The 16,742-nt window shown below is 48.3% G+C and overlaps 1 long non-coding RNA gene across 2 annotated transcripts in view; it reads left to right on the forward strand.

Annotated features, from left to right (window-relative positions):
- The window catches only part of LOC123585227, a 27,106-nt gene continuing 10,364 nt past the window's right edge, over window positions 1-16,742 (forward strand). The window contains exons 1-3 of one of the 2 annotated variants that reach the window (XR_006705991.1): window positions 1-126; window positions 1,821-1,929; window positions 2,262-2,406. This is a non-coding gene — a long non-coding RNA (uncharacterized LOC123585227). Of the gene's footprint in view, window positions 127-1,776; window positions 1,930-2,261; window positions 2,407-16,742 lie in introns of those variants that run through there. The other variant, XR_006705990.1, reaches the window with a different exon arrangement.

Raw genomic sequence — 16,742 nt, forward strand, 5'->3', positions numbered from 1 at the left:
CAAGAGCCACGCAAGCAACGCCTGGACTGAAGGTCACGCTGCCTGGCTTTGTGGGGACAGATGGCCATCGCTCATGATGTTAGCAAGAAGCTTGACGCTGACTTCTGGACATCAGCTGCTCACTGTGTATATTAAGTGATAATTTAGCTTCAGGTGGCCTCAGCCCTTGTGCTCTCTGATCTCCCGCCACCTTAATAGAAAACATTTGGACGGCAGTACCTTGCTTCAGGAAAGTGCAGGCACTCCACAAGGAGACAAAACAGACTCATTAATGCACCTAAGAATGATCATAATAAACACTATGGCCTCTGATCTTTGGGTTCTGCGCTCCCAGCTGTGTATTTTGAATTTAGGATGCCAAGGGGCAATTTTGTAAGTTGCGGGGTGGGAGTGGGGAACAAACCCCCAGAAAACCGGAGTGAAAATCATGTGGCGGAGCACTGGGGCTGGGGTGAGGGAGGGGCGGAGAGGGGCAGGTTTGGGAGGCATCAGGAGTGGCAAATGTTACTCGGTTTCAGAATATTAACTTCCTTGCCAGTTGCGGCTTTATTGACCAACTCTGCTTCTGAAGTAGCTTAAAGTTCTCCAGAGCATCTATATCATTAATTCTCATTGAATTCCTATAAGTCACTGTCTTCCCAGGTAAATGGAAAAGCCAGGCACAGGCAACTCTTCCTCAGGTGCTATTATTGGTGCTGCTTAAGAGGGTTGTAGAATTTATTTTCTTCATTTATATTCCTTACCATGTTCCACAATGGGTTGGACGCTGCATCCAGAATATATATTGTATCATGATAGAGAAGGTATAAATATAGAGTCAGGGCTCGGGAAAATATGGATAAGATTGGAAGACCATAATCCAATACGGTATGGAGATACATAGGCCATAAATTTTCACATTGCTACCAAGACTTAGTGCCAAGTTTGGATCTAAGTTTCCTGGTTACAGGAGCAACAGGCAAGGGGCGCCTGGGTGGCTCAGTCAGTTGAGCGTCCGACTTCGGCTCAGGTCGTGATCTCACGGTTCGTGAGTTCGAGCCCCACATTGGGCTCTGGGCTGACAGAGAGGAACCTGCTTGGGATTCTCTCTCTCTGCCCCTCCCCCACCTCAAAAATAAATAAATACACCTTTAAAAAAGTGCTGTTGCTTAAGCTACTCAAGTCTCCGTTGTGCCAGCTCTAGCAAGCTAATCCACCAGCCACTTGTCAGCATCTTACATGTTCCTTTTTCCTCTCCTGGAGGCTCTCGCTTAGTTTTCCTGGTTTTCTCAGACGCTCCCCTCCACCCGCAGCATTTGAGAAGCAGGGGGTGGGCCTGAGAACCATCCCTGCCCTCCAATGGAGGCATGGCCTAGGCAGTGAGTGAAGAGGCGGTTGGTGGTTTCCCAAGCTCAGCAACCGCCCCCCCCCACCATGCTGAAAAAAGAAACTGTACCTTATCCCACCCACCCAACCCCCCCCCCCCAGGACATTAACCATAGAACCAACATCATGTCTAGTAATTTGTTTCTAAGTTACAAGGAAATACCTGTGGGAGGCAACCTGAATTCAGTCCTATATTCGACATACTAAACAAAGAATTCTGGTAAAGGGTAAGGAGGCCTACTTGGAGCAGGGGCTTTTCAATGTCTAACAAATAGCAGAAACGGAAGGGGAATGTTCTCTGAAGGCTAATGAGTCTACATGAGTGCCCTGCTCATGAGTTATTTTCAAGGCTCCCACTTCAGGGATGGACAAGGACAGGATGACATTATTTCATGTTCGGTGTCTTCTCCTTTGCAGACTGTGTGCAAATACGTCATCGCGTTTGATTTTCACAGCATTCCTGAAAAGTCAACCATAACCACCCTCATTCCTGAGAAAGAAACTGGGACTCAGAGATTAAGCGACTTGGTCCAAAGAGCCGAGCTAGAATCTACCTAAAACCAGGTAAGTTCCCAAAAGCCTGCCACCTAGCCTGGTTTTACAAGCTGGAAAAGGAGCAGGACCCAGGGGAGCCCCTCCCAGTTCCCACCTCCATTCAGTGGCAGGTTGGGTTAGTAGCGCTGTGGTTCCGTGTCCTCATCTGCAAAATGGGTAGAACGGCTTTGTCTACCTCAGACTCCTAGAATTGCCCCGAGATTAAGTGATAACATTACATTTGGGCAGTTTAGAACATTCCCTGGCAGATTGTGGCGTCCAGCGGCAATTTATCATTTTTTTTACTGACTTGGCTGCTTTTCTCACCCTCCTCGGAACGTCCTTCCCCTTCTCTCGGACAGAACAGGCCCTTCTTCTACATCCTACCCTGCAGCGCCCTATAGAACATTACAGACCTGCAGTCATCTCGGGGTACGAAGTTCAATCCCAGCTCCCGTGTTCCACTCCTACCCCTGGAATTTTGGCCAATTCTTGGCATCCTGAGCAGTAAGTCTGAAAGAGCAGCTAACTGGAATCCTTTCCCCGGGGACCTCTCAGCCTGGATTCGTTGTTGTTCTTTTTGTTTTGTTTTGTTTTCAGTACAGCCACTTTCCCTTTCAAGGAGCCCAAAGCGTTTTCCTGGAAGGGGTCCGGTGGCAGGCGACAGGCCCCCTGGGCCCCAGGAGCCCTTCAGGTCAGGAGAGTGTGGGAGAGCGGCCCGGGGCTGTGGCTGGGGGTGGGGGTGGGGGACTCGCTGGGATCTGTGCCCCACCCCCACCCTCCGTAGCGGCCTCGTGCACACGGGAGGTCTCCGAGCAGAGTCGCTGGACCTGGAAAAGGGAGGGTCATTATGCAGGACTGGGTGCCCGCCCTGGGGCACAAAGAGGGGACTATGGCCCTGGCGGTGAAAGCGGGGTGCGGGGGTGGGGGGCGCTGAGAATGCGCTGACGCAGCCTTGCTCATTCCTCTCGTTCCTTCGAAGATTCCCGAGGTGCGCGCAGCGCGGGGGCGCGGCCGGATCTGGGGCACCTGCCGCCGCCCCCGCCGCCCTCGCAGCGCTCCCCCGGGTCCAGGCGAGGCCAGCAACGCGCTCTTCCTGGTTTCCTTTTGAGTTCTCACTGCGCCCCAGGGAAGCCAGGCCAAGCCACTGGGTGTTTAAGGAGAGACCTTATCTGGAGAAGGGTAGACACAGACGTGCGAAAGAGAAAGCTCCAGGCAGATGTTTGAATTTTCTGAAAATACAGATTCAGACCTGACGGGACAGCGGCTTCGGGCTCCTGCAGACCTTTTGATGACTCATCCTGGCAGGGGAGCAACATTTGGCGCCAGGCACTGTGTGTACCTTGCCGTTTCGCAGATAAGGGCACCGAGCGGGAGAGAATAGTCGAAAGCAGGGCTGGGCTCAGAGCGGGAGCTCTGGCTTTCTAGTGCACCTACTGAAACCCTGAATGAGTGTGGGCTGCTGGGAGCCGCAGGAGCTCAGGTCGCTGGCGGCTTCTGCCAATGTCGCCTTTGGCTATTCGGCATGTTGGAGCAAGCTGCTGTCCCTGGGTGGGTGGGAGAGAGAGGAGGTGGGCGAGGGTGTGTGTAAGGAATGAGGTGTTAGCTTAACATTTGCGGTGTCTAGGGGTGGCATGAGCAGAGAGAAGTTGGCAATTTCCAACTATTGCTACACTCCAGTGAAAATCCTCTAAGTTTCTAGTTCCCTTGGGCTAGAAAGAGGGTAGCACTGGGGAGTGTAGGCTGTGGGCAGTAGGGAGTGGCTGCAGCCCCCCCCCTCCCCGCCACGTCCCACCTGGCCCTCCTCACCCAGCCATCTCTGTTCGCAGCAGAAGGTAAGGCATAAAGCAGTCTTGCTAAAAGGTGGGGGGCGGGAGGTGGGATTCTGTGATTTGACCTCTAACAAATCAGCTGGATGAGAATCCGCACAGTTACTTAGCGTAGCTGCACAGGACTTACCAAAGTGGGGAGGCCAGTCAGCTAAGCTGGTTGTTAATATTTAGTTCCTCCCCCCTGCCCCCCCAAATGCATGGATTGCCTGCAATGTGTCAGGCAATTTCTCCTTTTAGCCCCTTCATGGAAGGCTCTTTTGGAGGAGTCGGACTTTGTGCTTCGAGATTAGAGGGCACAACTCCAAAATGCTGGTCGATTTCCTAGTTCCATCCTGGCTATAATCTCTTGCTTTATTTACTGAAGGTCGATTTAGGGTTGTCCCTGGTTAGGAATGAGTTGAGAACATCTCAGTCTTTGGTGCCGCTGGAGGAAAGGGGTATTTTTGGCTTAAGCTAAGGTGAGTGTGTAAAAACATTCAGCCCCCCCAGGCAGAAGACTCCTGGGCCACTTCCATCTCGCGCCATACTGCAAAACGAGAAGGGGGACGTGGCTGTCCCAGAGCAGGAGAGTAGGGCTGCCTTTTCTCATGTGCTTCTTCTGTTTCGTGAGACGTCTCTCTTAGCATGTGTTTTACATTTCACAATAACATTATCGTCACCTGTGTCCATTCCTTACCATAACTTTGATAGTTTGCTTCCCTCTTTCTAGAAATTTTTGCTGCAGTTTCATTTTTGTTGTGCTAGAGTACCTCCTTGAGTGAGTTTTCCAGAAAGAACAAAGTGGGATACATTTAGAATCCTTGCATAGCAAAAAATATTTTTAATTTGCTCTTACATATGAATAACTTATTGTTGGGTACGGAGATCTTGGATCAGACAGCTTTCTTCTGGAAAAGTCTGAAGACATTGTTCGTTGTCTTCCGATGTTAGGGTTGACTATGAGATAGTTCCAGAATGATTTTATTTGCTTTAAAAGAAATTAAAGCAAAGAGAGTTGCTTTAGTTTCTGAGAGAGTTGTAAGATTTTCATTAGAAAGGAAAAATTGTCCCAGACCTGGTCTGGATGGAACTCTTTGCATGATGTATTTTCCTACTTCCTTCTGGGAAGAAATTAATATTCCTGATAAAATGCTTAAGTAATTTTAAAATAAACTTTAATGAGCTTAAAGAGAGCCTGCCTCCGGGAGATTAGCTTCCCCCTCAGTGGACTGTCAGTCAAGAATTTAATGATCTTTAACCAGAGTTTCCTACAAATGTGTCCACCAAGAGAGAAATTTTTATGTTGGTCTGTTTCTTGACTCTTCCTTTGAAGCGAGGGCTCATAACTCTCTTTTCTGAAGATTTTTTAAAAAATCTTTATTTAGAGTTCAGAAATCCCTTGGTATCCATGTCTAAATGTGACAATGACACCGCTCTTGATGAATCACAAGAAAAGAAGGCACAAGAAAGCCATGAACTTGGTTCAGTCAGTTAAGCATCTACTCTTGATTTCCGCTCAGGTCATGATCTCACAGTTTGTGGGTTTGAGCCCCACATTGGGTTCCATGCTGACAGCATAGAGCCTGCTTGTGATTCTCTCTCACACCCGCCCTCTCTGCCCTCCTCCACTCACTCGCGCTCTCGAAATAAACTTAAAAAATAAAAAAAAATAAAAAAAAAAAGAAAGCCATGAACTTGTTCCAGGATTTTTAACCTGCCGATAATGGAGAGTCATTGGGGTTACAGAGGAGAGAGCTTTGGGAAGACAGTTCTGATGGTGGTGGTGCACAGAGATAAAAACATAGACCTGCTCCTACCGTGAAACTTACCACACACAGTGGATTCAGAGAACCAGTAGTTGGAGCTGATCAGAGCTCTGCTTCCCTCCCTGCAACCCCGCCCAGTGGTCTCAAACTTTAACCCTGCTCCAGACCAGCCAAATCACAATTTCTTGGGGGTGGGGCTTAAGCCTCATGACTTATTTTTAATCTCTCTGAGTGATCTAAGTGCAATTAAGGGTGAAAGCCGCTAATATAAATATTCTTCTGCTGCACTGGGTCTCTATCCATTTTTTTTTTCCAGTCAGAGTCCCCAGAAACTCCTACTTTTGTCCAATTTCCCTGATACCTTGGTACCATAAAGCATCTTCATTGACTTAGATGTGTTTTTCCCCACCTTGGTCATCAATGCAATGACTATTTGTAGAACTGCCTTTTATGCCAGGATGATGCTAAAAGTTGGGAACCCAGAGAGTGTAGGTAAGCACCCTCTTCCCTTCCTGACCTGGGTCCCTAAGGCACCTCTCCATGCTCTCACTGGCGTCGCTACCTGGGACATAGAAGGCCTTGTTTTTCCCTGCATCCTTAAGTATAGTACTCTCTTGCTCTCTCCCCCAGATCGTCTGCCACCCAGTCACATGTGCTCCTGATTCCTTCACTGCATCCTTGTCTTGTTGGAGGGGCACCAGAACAGTCCTTTATGGGGGCAAAACTACTCTGAGCTGAGACCATCTTTGGACCGTCTTTGATCCAGTCCACTGGAGACTCAGTAGGAACAAAATGCCCATAAGAATGTAGAAGGAGAAAAAAATGCCAGCAAGATGGACTCTCAGAACCTCTTGCCTCATAACGTTCCTTCTTTCTCCAGTCATTCTGGTGCCTTCTGCTATTTTCTCATGAATAAGGGATTGGGTCCTTTTTCCTTATCTTTGCATAGTGGGAGCCAAGAGGCACAACAGAGTGACTGGGAAGAGTGTCTATTTGGCTGAGTGTAAAAGGGAACATACGATTTTGTGGTCAATTTATTTTCACCTCATTCATTCTCAGGGGTACATGGTTTTCGCCTCATTGATTTTCTGTGTTCATTGACTTGAAGCCTGCTGTGTATGGGAGTTTGCTTCGTGTCTTCTCAAACCTTCTTTTTTTTATTGCCTTGGCAACTCTGTGCCTCAAGCTTGAACTAGTTTGAACTAATCTCAGTGGTTTACCTACTGAATATGACACTTGTCTTTTTAGTAGAAGCATTATACCATTTAATCTTTGAACCACAAATGTTACAGTTTGAAGGCTTCTTACAAGTCATTCTAGTCCAACTCCTCCCTTAAATATGAAGACACTGGGGGTGGCTGGGTGGCCCAGTCAGTTCAGTGTCCAACTCTTGATTTCCGCTCTGGTCATGATCCCAGCATCATGGCATCGAGCCCCGTGTCAGGCTCTGTGCCGGGCATGGAGGATGCTTGGAATTCTCTCTCTCTCTCTCTCTCTTTCTCTCTCTCTCACTCTCTCTCAAATTAAAAAAAAAAAGAGGGGCGCCTGGGTGGCGCAGTCAGTTAAGCGTCCGACTTCAGCCAGGTCACGATCTCGCGGTCCGTGAGTTCGAGCCCCGCGTCGGGCTCTGGGCTGATGGCTCAGAGCCTGGAGCCTGTTTCCGATTCTGTGTCTCCCTCTCTCTCTGCCCCTCCCCCGTTCATGCTCTGTCTCTCTCTCTGTCCCCAAAATAAATAAACGTTGAAAAAAAAATTAAAAAAAAAAAAAAAAGATGAAGACACTGAAGAGCGGGGAGGTTGAAAGATTTGCCTAAGTTCACACAGCAAGAAAAGCTGCAGAGTGGCCTCCTTAGGGAGGAAAAGGAAATAATGGAGAGAGAGAGAGAGAGAGAGAGAGAGAGAGAGATAAAGAGCTTTACTTCCAGGTATATCCATGAAGGTACTTCTGGCTATAAATAACAGAACATTGGAGTGGCTTAATTAAGAAATAAGGGCATTTGTCATCTCTCATATCAAGAAATCTGAGGTGGACCCCAGATGTAGTACGATTAGGGCTCGGGCTCCACTTCTCAGTGATTGCATACCTGTCCAATCTCTGCATCAGCTTTGTTCAGAGAATGGCTTCCCTCTTGGGATCTCGGTAACTACTAGCAGCAGCAGCAGCAGCAGCAGCAGGGACCCTGTGTTTCCTTGTTCACACCCAGAAGAGGAGAGACAGAGGGAGAGGGAGCGAGGGAGGCAGGGAGAGAGAAAGCATGGATCAGAAGTCCTTCCCTTCAAGGCCGATTGGCCAACTGAGGCCACACGCCCACCCCTCAACAGATGCTGGAGGAAAGCCATGAAGTCGTGTGCATTCCTGGGCCAAATCTCTGGCAGGGAGAATGAGCTCACTATGATTCATTTAGACCCCTTAGCATCTACCTATGGGGTTGATTCGTCATGTGTCGCTTGGGCTTCACAGGAGAGATGTTGATCAGGGACGAGTGGAGGGGCTGGGTGGGCACCAGAGGAATCTCCTACACCAGCAACCATTCGTCAGTGACTTTTATTTAAATAGCATGTGGCAGAGAGCCCACATTTGGTAGGCAGTAGGTGACCAGCTCCTAGTGCTGTTCTCATCACTGTGTACTTGAGCCTGGTGACTTGGGGGATGAACTGTAAATTTTGAACTTCACCTGTGTGGGCAAGGCGGGGGTGGGGGGGCGGTGATAAAGTCAGAAGAGGACTGGCCATGATTCCTTCTGTGGAAACTGTGTCCTGGATTTGAATGGCTTTGAGCTTTAGAAGGCTACCCCATCTCGTCTGTAGAGGCTGTGCCTGAATCCGGGCTCTGCAAGGTGACTTCCTTATTGCGTAGGCCATGGGGAGAGGTCAGTCTGGGTAAGGATCCTACTTCCACAGAACAACCTGAGCTGGCACAGAACAGAAAGAAGATTGGGCTGCACCTGACCATTTCCTCTTGAATGAACTACAGTCCTCTCTTGCCAAAATGCCATCCTGTTCAGGCGAGGTTGGAAGCATGTGACACCAATCAGAGTCATAATGAGGGTCCCAAGCAGGCATGTGCTTGCCCTGTTCCTGGCTCACGATTTTTCCTTCTCTCTGAAGTTTTTATTTATTACCATCCGTGAATGCGAGTCTCAGGGCAGAACGCCCTCCCCTGTCGGAGGCATTGTTTCGACTTTTGGCCATTCCTGGAACTTTTTACTATTCTGAACACTATCCATTCTCAATTTATTGTCCTGGCCTTTCGCAGCTGCTCCCTTGGGTGTATTTGATGAAGAGTGCTTTGAGGTTTGTGGAAGGCATTTTTTGAGACACTTGCAGTTAGATAACATCCCTGGGTCTCAGAGATCCCTTTTTAAGCATCAGCAGCGTCGACATTAATCATCCTGTTTTTGATGCAGAGACAAAGGATGTGGAACTGTTTCTGTAGGGCTGGGATGGGGGGGGGTGTTGCTGTTTCTAGGAGCCGTTTCTTCCAGTCTGGAGAGGTAGCTTCAGCCTGAGTTGTGGGGGCGGTGTAGAAGAGCTTTTGGCTCCTGAATTACAATAAGGATCTGAATCAAGGGAACCCACAAAGATTCTGCCCATAAAACTGTTCCACTCTTATTTTCTGTTTTGGAAGCAAGGCCCTAAGTATTCATGTTTTCCCACTGAATGCAATTATGCAGGAAGAGTGCAAAAAGAGGGGAGGCTCGGGAATTATTCCAGGTCTCTCTGTCGTTCTTTCCTAAATAACGTGCTAGAGTCCTGATAATCTTGGGGAGTGTGTGCTTGTGGGTTCCCTGGCTGGGTGCAGTGGTTCCATGCGGGCTGGGCTGTTCTGTCCGTCTCCCAGGCTGCTGCCTTCAGTTCCTCTCACAGAATGTTCTGACGCCTCCACTGGCGGGCTCAGTCTGGCCCCAGGTCCCAAATCAATCCCGACAATAGAAAGATGTAGGCAATCTCAGCCCTGTCCGCCCCCTGCAGCTCTGAGAATTAAACTGGATGCCCTGCAGACTCCACATGTACATGGCTGTGCCACGTCTGTTAAGTTTCCATGCCCGCTAGTGCCCTTTGCAGTCAACCAGCCCTAGGGGTTTGTGCCCACCTCCTATGTGCCCTTTAGAGTATTGCCTTTCACCATGCCCTGTGCTGCTCCATCCGCCCTGTGCCTGCCTTGTTCTAGCACTCTAACCTCTAACAGCCTCTACAAGGCAGAATCCTGCTTTGAGCCCTAGCCTGCTGGATGGACTTCTTTATACCATATGCGGCTTTTTAAAAAATGCTTATTTGTTTTGGGGGGGTGGGCAAAACGGGGCAGAGACAGAAGGAGACAGAGAATCCCAAGCAGGCTCCGTGCTGTTGGCACAGAGCCCGACGCAGGGCTTGATCTAATGAACTCTGAGATCAGGACCTGAGCCGAAATCAAGAGTTGGACTCTTGACCGACAGAGCCACCCAGGCGCCCCAACCATGTGTGGCTTGTGCTAGCCCTCCTCCCTGGAGCTGACCCTTGCTCTGCTCCTCTCCCCACCTGGGACTACTGACGAAGGTTCTGATTCCCGAGGGCATCTTGGGTTTGTCACCCCATTGAGCAAACTCTGTTGATGCCTGTCTGTGTCATGCCTGAAGGGCTAGTCCCTTTGACATTGTATCTGATGGTTAGAATGTGAGGACTAGGATGCCTGAATGGTGCTCAGACATTCCGAAGGGTCCAGGCACCAGTATGTCCATCAGAGGCTGAATGTAGACTGGGTGAAGAATCTCTTAGATAAATATATGCATTCTCCTTCGAAAATGTTTGTGGATGCTTCTGTATCTAATTAGATATAAATCCACTTAAAGGCATTGAACTCATAGCATCTTTTTGTCATTATGTATCTTCTCAGTCAGTGGAGGTATCAACAATACCAGTACAGCACAGTACAATGTCAACGTCCCAAAAGGCCTTTTTTTTTTTTTTTTTAAAGCTTATCTATTTGTTTTTGAGAGAGAGAGACAGAATATACAACCAGGGCAGGAACAGAGAAGGAGAGAGAGAATCCCAAGCCAGCTCCACACTACCAGTGCAGAGCCCAATGCGGGGCTTGAAGCCATGAACTGTGAGATCACAACCTGAGCCGAAATCAAGAGTTGGATGCTCACCTGACTGAGCCCCCAGGAGCCCCACCCCAAGGCCTCTTTTGCAGTCACTTTCGGAACTAACCTGCTGTCACTGATCTGCCAATTCCCTTGGGCTGTGCTATCCTGACTGCCATGCGAAACTCCCCAGAAGCAATTCATTCTGCATCAGCTGTGAACCTTTGCTGGTGGTTTTCCCTGCCAGCTACTATGGGTGGCCGGCCTCTGAGCCATCTCCACACACATCTCCAGGCACTTCGGCTGCAGAGTTGTGCCGGCCTCAGCACCACTACACATGTCGTGTCTGCTCCAGGGTGAATGTTTTGGGGAACATGTTTTGGAGGCTTATTTGGACTCCAGGTCTCTAAGGATGTCCATATCCTTCAAGGTTAGTGGAAGAATAGAGTCCTAAAAATTCCCAATCCATTTGAAGACCCAACTTTGTTCCCATTAATCATAGAGACAAGCTCCAACTTCTAAGATCTTCGAAGCTGTCGTCCATTTAAACATTCTATTCTGTAGGAATTAACAGAAGGAAAAGGCAACCAGAATCGATAACTTCCAAGTTAGTATTTTGCCAAGACTAACTCAGACTTGACCAGACAGTAAATTCCTGATGGAAGGAGCTGGGATTCTGAACATACTCCCCACTCCTAGCCCTGCCACATTCCCAATACAGCTGGGTGTAGGTCTGAGATACTAGATTCCAAAGTAAAGTCTCTGAGCTAGGTGACGGAGTGAAGCCTGACCTTGAGCCCAACATACCCTTCTAATGGCTCTCTGAATGTCTGAAGTTAGTACAGAGGGAGAGTGGCTCAAAGCTGTAACAGAGGAGAAGGCCCCTGCCTCCCTCAGGCCCAGGGGAGTTGTCCCTGGTGTTGAAACGGACCACTGCCCCCTCTGCTCTGGGGGAGAGCTATGTAAATAATGCTCTCTTGAAACTCTGTTGTCCCAAGTGGAGGGGAGCCCTAGGTGAAACTTGGCAAGACCAGTCAGTCCCATGTGGTGTCCATTGCCCTTGGTCCACCCTTTCTGAGTCAGTAAGCGAGCACAGGAGAGCCAGCCTGTTGGGGAAATCATGGGCAGGGAGAAGGTAGAGGCGCTGGAGAAGCCACATTATTACCAGTAACACCTCAAAGGAAAACTCCTGAACTCTGAAGGAGAGGATGTTAATAACAAAGTTCCCTCATTCCTGCCCAACTAGGAAGAGCCCTCCCAGGGGCCTGGCACAACGTTCTATGTCTCTTTTGTTAGGACTGTGAGAAAATCCAAGGCAAGTAAGGTGATTTGGCCAGTTGTCATGGCAATGACTATCTTTCCTCAGACCACACTTCCTGCTGTGAGTAGAATGCAGAAAAATATGGGCGTGGCCCTGACCTTCATGGAGCTTGTAGTTTGAAGGAAGGCACAGGAAAATAAAAGGTTAAAAATATATCTATTCATATATATTTGCATATTGTGATATGGGAACAAACCAAGCAAAGAAAGAATGACAATGGACTTCCTTGAGATAGTCGGGGAATATCTCTTAAAAAATGATACTGGGTTATGAAGGGTGAGAAGGAGTTGGCCAGCTCTGGAGTTAAGGTAAGAGTGCTGAGGGAAAAGTGAGTTTAAATGTCCTGGGGCAGGAAAGAGCCCGCTCCTTTGATGAGCTTAAAGAAGGCTTCTATGAGAGGAGGTCATACAGGCTGCTTCTCTGACACCACCTAAGGGCAGGGAGAAATGCCCAAGTGAAGATGAAGTAACTGAATAACAAGTTAACTAGTAATCCGGAATTTAATTCAAGTTATTTCTTTTTTTAAAATTTTTTTTAATGTTTATTTATTTTTGAGAGACAGACAGAACATGAGCGGGGGAGGGGCAGAGGGAGAGGGAGACACAGAATCCGAAGCGGGCTCCAGGCTCTGAGCTGTCAGCACAGAGCCCGACGTGGGGCTCGAACTCATGAACCGCGAGATCACGACCTGAGCCGAAGCCGGACGCTTAACTGACTGAGCCACCCAGGCACCCCAAATTCAAGTTATTTCAAAGGAAGGTAAAAATGCTCGGAATCCACCTTATCAGACTGACCTTGAATTCTGCTGCCTAGTTCTACATTAAGACTTCAACAGTGCTATGAGATTCCCCACCAAATAGAATTCTGTTTTGTACCATGACATGTGCCTTTAAAAGCAGGAGAGAACTGTATTCTCAGTGGGGGGGGGGGGGGGGAGAATGACTAGAAAGAGGAAATCTTAGAGAAAACAAAGAAGCAAGCCAAGTCAGAGACAAAGCTCTTATCTGCACAACCCCAGATTCTGGTCAAGAAACGCTCGGAGAGATCAGAGACCAGTTTATCTGCGATAAACAGATGGGGAGACATGGAGGGCCTTTGTTGGTGGAGGGGCCTGGGAAGACCCTATGGGATGGGATTTGGGGAATGGGGTTTTCCAGGCCAGGTCAGGCTGCCCGACAGCATAGCTAGTCTGAGAAGGACAGTGATGTGCAGAGCTCTATGTGAGGACGGGGATGGGTCTGGGTGCACGGGCCGGAGTTTACAGAATAGAAGTCTATGCATATGTGTGTGTAGGTGTAGGTGTGCACCCACGGGAAGAACCTTCCACAGGGACAAATGCAAGAGTACCAGGGACCCTCCCCGAGTCTCAGAAGAATTCTGGACCAAGGAAGGGCCTGCATCTCAAACTTCATTCACTGCGTGGCACCTCTGAGTGTGTGCAAGTCCCTCATGCGAGTTATGATGCAACATGGGAAAGAGGCACCTACTTGGACCACCAGCTGAGTCCCTGCTGTCATGTAGGGAGAGCAGGGAGAAAGAATCAGGCAGGTCAGGGCTGGTCGCCAGGGAGGCCACCAGGGCAACCTGGAGTAAGGTCGCAGCCATGGCGGGAAAGGGTGAAGAAAATACAAAGCCAGACCAGTGTGAGAGGAGGTTGTCCTCACTGTTGGTAATTAGCCTGTGACAGGTAAACCTTAGGTGACACAGAGCCTGGTGTGCTTTAGATTCCTTCAGGCTGGAGCCAGCCTCACCTGCTAAGAGGAGCAGTGAGCAGAAATGCTTGTCTCCAGGCTCCTCACCGTCTTCACCTTGAAGTTCCTGCCCACCTTTCCAGGCCCCCAGAGCCGTGACCCGCCCTTCATGGCCAGCCATCCGTAGCCCACCTTTTCATTCTGCCCTGTTGTTGATTGGGAGCTGCAGACAAACCTATACGTTTCCTAAATAGATCCTTCCTTCTAATCTCCATTCTTCCTGCTGTCCCTATGGAAACAAACACACCCACGTCACACCTCACTCCCCGAGTAGCTTGTGACATCAACTCTGTAGGATGAATTTATACTTAGGCCTTAGGTACTGTTGCCTGGAGAAGTATTTTTTCATTGAGCAAAACCTCTGGGCATTTGATGCTGTGCATCAGATGCTGAGTTAGGGTCTGGGGGGAGGGGGTCCATCAGCCAAGTGGGAAAAGCAGGCACACAGTGTGTCTTGGGCCGTGCAGAGCCCAGTCAGGGCTTTTGGAAAGAGGATCTGGCAGAAAGCAAGCAGTGACTGTCCAACATTGAGAGTCTCAAATGCTGGTTGCAACTGACAAAGGAAACGCAGCAGGACAGAGGGATCTTGCCATGTCCTGCACGTGACAGCCGGGGAAATCTCCCATGCACCTGACCAGTCAAGGTGATTACCCGTACTTGGGAGGCTTGGCTCACGGGTCCTGAGTATTTTCTGCCCGAGACCGGGTGATCTCTGAAGTGTCGACCTGCTCTCAGTTGGGTACAGCCTGGATTGGAACTATTTTGCACGAGCCCAGACGGATGGCAGAAAAAGTGACTGCTGATTGGTTCTTGAGTCCTGCCTTGGTGGACTTGGTGGATGGTGAGGGTGACTTTGGGAAAAGCCGAAGATGGAGTGACTTAATATCACCCAAGTTTCACCCTCTGACAGTCCTGTCGCCCTCTGTATTTGTGGTGATTTGTACGTATTAGCTGGAGTGCTAGCATGTCTCTGCAATGTGAGAGTGGCTATAAATCCGTTTGTTCAAGATTCTAGCATCCTGGGGCTAATCCTTACCCTTTTAGCTCCATGAGAAGATGATGATTGTACCGTCCAGGCAGGGTGTGGTCCTGGGAAGCAAAATGCTGCAAATTGCTTTCGGAAAACATTTGGCTATGATGACCCGAATTGAAAGGTGATAGAGCAATTTGGTTTCACAGAAAGAGATGATTGTGTAAAAGCATAACACCGATGGCAGTTCTTTTTGAATCGGTGTGGAGTGCTGCCCTTGCTAATGGAGAGCACAAGTCTGGGCTGGGCATCTGTGCCTGGTGTTAGATTTCTGCATTTCGTATGCTTCACACGGGGATGGGTTACTGGATTGCAAGTAGGTATATACTCTCGATTTCCTTTTTCTTTTCTTTTTTCTAAGTTTTGTTTGTTTACTTAGAGTGAGCTGGGGAGGGGCAGAGAGAGAGAGAAGGAATCCCAAGCAGACTCCACACTGCCAGCACAGAGCCTGATGCAGGGCTTAAACTAACGAATCACAAGATTGTGACCTGAGCCGAAATCCAGAGTCGGATGCTTAACCAACTGAGCCCCCCGGATGCCCCTAGTCTCGGTTTTCTGACTCTATGTGCCATGTTTCTGCAATGGGAATCTTAAATGTTGGAAATGGCTGAGCATCTCTCTGGATGTGCTAAAAGCATCTATTGAATCTTTGGAGTCCCAAAGAATTTTTTTCATTTCCGCTTTCCTTTTACCCACCCAGCTGCTACCATACACTGCTCCTGTCTCTATAATTGTCCATGAGTCCTATTAGTGTGTTTGACTCACATGTTAAAAGCTCAAAATAAATCAAATCGTGCTAATAACATTTTCAGATTTTTATATCTTTTAATTTTTAAGATATATATATATTTTTATTTTTTTAATGTTTATTTTTGAGAGAGAGAGAGAGCGCACACGCAGGGGAGAGGAAGAGAGAGAGGGAGACACAGAATCTGAAGCAGGCTCCAGGCTTTGAGCTGTCAGCACGGAACCCAATGTGGGGCTCAAACTCATGAACTGTGGGATCATGACCTGAGCCAAAGTCAGACACCCAACTGACTGAGCCACCCAGGCACCCCTAGGATATATTTTAAAATTATAATGCAAATCTATTTCATATAACTTTAAAACTTTTTTTTAGAAAAACTTTGTAGCATCTTGACTTTAGTAAAAATGATTCTATTTCTCCTATTGTTACAAAGAGCAAAGGCCAAAAGCCTGCAGGTTTTTTTTTTTTTTTTTTCTTGTCATGGGTGGAATTGCATCCTCCAAAAAGATGTGTTCAAGCCCTAATCCCCCCTACTTATGGATGTGACCTTAATTAGAAATTGGGTCTTTGATGGGGCGCCTGGGTGGCGCAGTCGGTTAGGCGTCTGACTTCAGCCAGGTCACGATCTCGCGGTCCGTGGGTTCGAGCCCCGCATCAGGCTCTGGGCTGATGGCTCAGAGCCTGGAGCCTGTTTCTGATTCTGTGTCTCCCTCTCTCTCTGCCCCTCCCCCGTTCATGCTCTGTCTCTCTCTGTCCCAAAAATGAATAAACGTTGAAAAAAAAATTAAAAAAAAAAAAAAGAAAGAAATTGGGTCTTTGCAAATGTAATCAAGTTTATGCTAGATCAGGGTAGGCTCTAATGCAGTGATGGTGTCTTTATAAGAAGAGAGAAGTTTGGACACAGACACAGACACACAAGACAATACTATCTGATCTTGGAGATTGGTGTTATGCTGCTATAAGCCTATGGGTGTGGAGGATTGCTTGCAACCACCAGAAGCTAGAAAGGCAAGGGAGGATCCTTCCCTAGAGCCTTAGGAGGGCACGAGGCTCTGTAGACACCTGGAATTGGGACTCAGAGCTTCTAGAACTGTGAGAGAATACATTTCTGTGGTCTTCAGCAATGCATTCTAGGGTGTTTTATTGAGGCATCTCTGGGAAACTAACACAGCTTCCTTTCCCTAAACTTGGATCATTAGATGTTGTGTCTCTAATACAGTGTTTTCCATGTGAAGGCTTTATGAATACCTCTGCTTACATCTGAGACATGCGAGTTGGATCATACAAATGAATCTTCATCTCATGGGATGCACAGAATTCCAGAAGAATGACAGCAGCCAAAACCAAGGCCCCA

The sequence above is a fragment of the Leopardus geoffroyi genome, chromosome C3 (assembly GCF_018350155.1).
Source record: "Leopardus geoffroyi isolate Oge1 chromosome C3, O.geoffroyi_Oge1_pat1.0, whole genome shotgun sequence".
Classification (NCBI taxonomy): domain Eukaryota; kingdom Metazoa; phylum Chordata; class Mammalia; order Carnivora; family Felidae; genus Leopardus; species Leopardus geoffroyi.